Source organism: Cyprinodon variegatus, unplaced genomic scaffold, assembly GCF_000732505.1.
Source record: "Cyprinodon variegatus isolate N-32 unplaced genomic scaffold, C_variegatus-1.0 Scaffold274, whole genome shotgun sequence".
Lineage (NCBI taxonomy): Eukaryota > Metazoa > Chordata > Actinopteri > Cyprinodontiformes > Cyprinodontidae > Cyprinodon > Cyprinodon variegatus.
This window is the reverse complement of record NW_015150727.1, coordinates 303,304-307,710: the sequence shown is the minus strand read 5'-3', so window position 1 is coordinate 307,710 and position 4,407 is coordinate 303,304. Positions and strand designations below refer to the sequence as shown.

Below are 4,407 nucleotides of genomic sequence, written 5' to 3'. Positions count from 1 at the left end.
ACTGGTGAAAAAGAGTTAGAAAACATGAGGAGGGGAAAAAATGTCAGTGGCCTCCACCTGTAAAACCATTCCTGTTTTGATGTTCGTCTCGTTGTTGCCCCTCTAGTGCACCTGTTGTTAATTTCATTAACACCAAAACAGCTGAAACTGATTAACAACCCCCTCTGCTACTTACCTGACCAAATCAATATCCCAGAAGTTTAATTAACTTGATGCTATATTCTGATTACAAAGTTTTCCTTTAATCTTTTTGAGTAGTGTATAGGCACATCTTTTTTATACCATATATGTTATACCCCTTTACAGTTTATCCTATATGTTAATGTTAGGTTTTTGTAGCATGATGGTCCATAAGGAACCATACAGTTGTTTTAAGTTTGGAATGTTTCTGTCTGTATATAAGTTATGACAATTCAGCCAGGATCAGACTGGGAACAATTTTCCATCTACATCGGCCCAACAATGAATCCATGAAGCTCAGCAGTGTGTCAGCATTCACTGCCAGTCTAGGTGGCATGTGGGCAATGAAACGGAATAATGTAATAGATGAAACCCGATCATGCGCTGTAACATATTTCTGCAAAATATTCAAACATAAATTTGCCAAATATAAGAGGAACATCGTAGTTTGGTTTAAAGAAAGCATTTTAATTTTATTATAATTTAGTTTGTTGCAAGGATTTTACAGTGTGAAGAAAAAGAAAATTACACCATATGCCAACCGTCACCAGGTTGTGCATGACAAGGAAGGACTATATATACTGCATGCATCATCTAGGTAGTAAACATTGGATTAGTTCTTCAGCTCCTTGTTTTATTTTCTGTCACAGGGAAGTGCTTCAGTGTTGTGGCTGGTATGATTCAAGGAGGGCTGGCCCTCACACGCTGAAATTAGGACCGGCCCTGCAGGCAAACACCCAGTATCACAGATTACCAGTCCGAGCCTGAAGTCAGCCAATACATGCTAGAGCCGAGGAAATAACGTCTCTGTGGCTCATCTATTCACTTATCCCCCTTTTCAGGGCTTTTACATACATGATGGGAATCTGCTTTAAAGGACACTAACTGGACCTGAACCACTGGGAACTGACTGGTTCTGGTTTCTCTCTCAGACTGACTGAAGTCCAGAAGATGGAAGATTGGGATCCAAAGGAGGACAGAGCAGAACCTCCAGGATCCAGCTGTCCATCTATGAGTGACAGATCCAAAGAAGGAAAACCTCCAGACTTCCGAGCAGAACCGGGACCCTCAGACATAAAGTAAGGAACCACTTTCTAACTGATCCATGTGACTCTATAGAGATATAACCTCTAGAATCTGAACTGGTTGATCTTCAGCATCTAAATCCAAAGTTCTTTAGTTTTTCTTTCAATTTAAAGCTAAATAAACATTATGGATGTCAGTCAGTAAATCAGTAGAGTTTGAATGAAGGCCTGAGAATCAATGATGGAGGAAAATAGAACCAACCAAGAATCTGAGGAGCAACCAGGTTCAGAGATGCTCTCTAAAGCTTCTGGACCAAAGGAGGTTCTGGACTGGGAACACTGGACCCAGCATATATACTGGGTCCAGCTGATCCAATAGGCTGATGACCCGGCCAAAGGTTAACAGGGAAAAGCAGAACAACAGGACTTGGGTCGTCCCTCTGGTTCTAAGGTTCTGGTTCAGAGTCCGGTCCGGTGTTCTGTTCTTTATTGACGGCCACATCAGCTCCTCAGACAAGATGAACAGCTTTGGTTCTGATATCAGGGGGCAGAACCTCTGCTCTCCACCTTCTCACACTAGATGTAATCAATGGGTCAGTGTCCAGAACTTTCTGGACTTTGTAGTACTAGTAGTGGGTACTATAGTAGTACTTTGTAGAATCCTTCCTAGAAATCTGATCTCATCAGCTCCATTAAACTGTGACATGAGTCTGTTGTCCTGCAGGTGTTGCTTTGACCCATGTGATCCAGATCAGTAGAACCCAGTTCTTCAGATAATGTTCAGTTGGATCCAACAGAACCGTCTGAATGTTTCACTCTGGAACTTTAAACCTTCTGCTTCTCTGCAGCAGTTTGTGTTCAGAGCTTCGTCTTCTCTGGTTTTTATCTCAGAGTTTGTCACTGATTCATGTGATCTGAATAACAACATGTTTGTGTTTCAGAGGTCAGAACCACAGACAGAGAGCAGAACCTCCAGGATCCAGCTGTCCGTCTATGAGGAGTGACCGGTCCAAAGGTCGCATCCCAGACTTCAGAGCAGAACCTGGACCCTCAGACTCAGAGTAAGGAACCAGTTTCTAACTGATCGATGTGACTCTGCAGAGATAGAACCCCAAGAATGTGAACTGGTTGATCTTCAGGGTCTCACTGGTTTGGACTTTGTTCTGCTGGTTTCTCATCAGCATCCAACAGATTACTGACAGGTCCAAAGTTATTTCCTCTCCTTCCAGCCTGATAAATCCCAGAAGTTGTTCAGATGTGAATCTAAATGAGCAGAGATAGAGACTCAGTGTGTCATGAATCAGCAGAATGGTTCTGGTTCCTTCCAGCAGGTGGAACTGGGCTGTAGAAGCAGCCCTCACTGCAGCGGGCTCCTTGGTGTCTTTGTCCACACAGTCCTACCTGTGGAGCTGCAGGTTGGGTCGTTCAGAGCTTCATCATGTTGCTCAGAAACCATAAGTCTCCCAGCAGCTGTTCATCTGCAGCTCTGTGCCGTCTCTTTCCTCCCAGCATCAAACAAACCTTAGCGTCACCCTGCCTATGATCCAGTTCAGGTTCTACTGGGTGCTTCAGTGGTAGAGTAGATGCTACATGTGCCGAGGCTATAGTCCCTGATCTGATTGTCCTGGGTTTGGTTCCTGTTCTCTCCACCCTCATAGAGGTCAGATTCAAGGCGGGCTAAAGGCAGAGGCCAGAGGGGCCAACGCCCCCTCAGAGCTGATCTTCTGGAAGATAGAACTTTCTCATCTCTGTCCGCTCCGCTCCGTGCTGTGAGCTCGGCAGAACCCTCAGGTTCCATTTATTTATCTGAGGAACTCAGAATAAAAGTTTTATTGATCATTTCAGTTCATCTCAGCAGTGATGGTAGAGAAACACTAAAAGCTCATCTTCAGCTCCCAGTTCAAACTGGTTTCGGTGTTCCAGACTGACTCTGTGCTCCAGCTCAGCTCACTGGCTGAGCTAAACTGGATCATTGATGATGAAAAAATGTCGAGTCATGGATGTGAGTTTTTGTTGATGGGAGAAGACTTGGAGGAAAAGGTGGTGGTCTGTCACACATTTATAATGCATAATTGTGCTATAATCTGCTTAGCAGTATCAGCTGTGCTGCTGCATCCTGTTTGGTCATGCTGCCCACCGGGTGTGTAGTGGTGCACATTCTGCACGACCACAGATGGACCACAGCAGCAGGGGGGAAAATAATCCGGAATGGTCCAGTTTTGCTCGCTAAGCTCTGAAAAACTCTACTCTTCCAGTTGTGCTTGAGCAGAAATGCTTCTTTGCATGCACGTAGCTCAGAGTCTGGGCTTTACGCTTGTTGAAAAACACCGTCATCATTTTTCTGCGGGTCCGTTAATTCGAGTGCAGGTAACTTAACTGAGATGGTATGTTATAAAAAATCTGGACAACGAAGCTTCGATTCGCCTTTGCAAAGGGAGAGGAGAATCAGCAGCACGCATCTGCGAACAGCAACTCTGACCCCCCCTGCAAAACCGGCTATTTTTATTATCTTCATAGGGAAACACTTACAGTTTCACACAGACAGTCCCACAGATTGATCATACTCCCTACTTCCTATCTTCAAATATGGAGTTGCTTCCTGCCTTTCTGCTTCTACCTTGTTAATCAGCTTTTTCTGCGTGTGTGTGCGAGCAAGGTCATTCTACCCTCTTATCTACAGATTTTATCATCCCCTCTGCGAGCTTTGGCCTAACACCTGGGAATAGTAAATTTGCTGCCCATCCTTAGATTATACATGGCATACACTTCTTCAATATGAACAATAAGTTTTGCTACAGCTTTAACTTAGCTCTTTAAATCTTTTAGCTTAAACATATATATATATATATATATATATATATATATATATATATATATATATATATATATATATATGTATACATATATATATGTTGACGTTTTGAATGTCACCTTTAAACAAACCCATTAATGTCTGCTCATGACCAGGATATAAATCATAGAAGAAAACTTTAAGCGCTGTTTCTTTCAACATCATAGAATCATGGAATAAACAATCAACAGTCCCCATGGAGATGTATCATTAATCAGGGATCAAAGTAATCACAATCAAAACTTCAGACCAAATGTTGTTGCTCAAGACCACAGTTTCAGCATTTAACTACAATTTGGGTTTCATCTAGGACTGCAACTAACGATTATTTTAAAAATCGATGAATCGGAT

At 42.8% G+C, this 4,407-nt stretch overlaps 1 long non-coding RNA gene across 1 annotated transcript in view; it reads left to right on the top strand.

Moving 5' to 3' along the window:
- Positions 1-2,271, top strand: part of LOC107089967 — a 13,388-nt gene extending 11,117 nt beyond the window's left edge. The window contains exons 2-3 of the long non-coding RNA XR_001481458.1: positions 1,058-1,259; positions 2,147-2,271. This is a non-coding gene — a long non-coding RNA (uncharacterized LOC107089967). The remainder of the gene's footprint in view (positions 1-1,057; positions 1,260-2,146) is intronic.
- Positions 2,272-4,407: the final 2,136 nt, after the last annotated feature.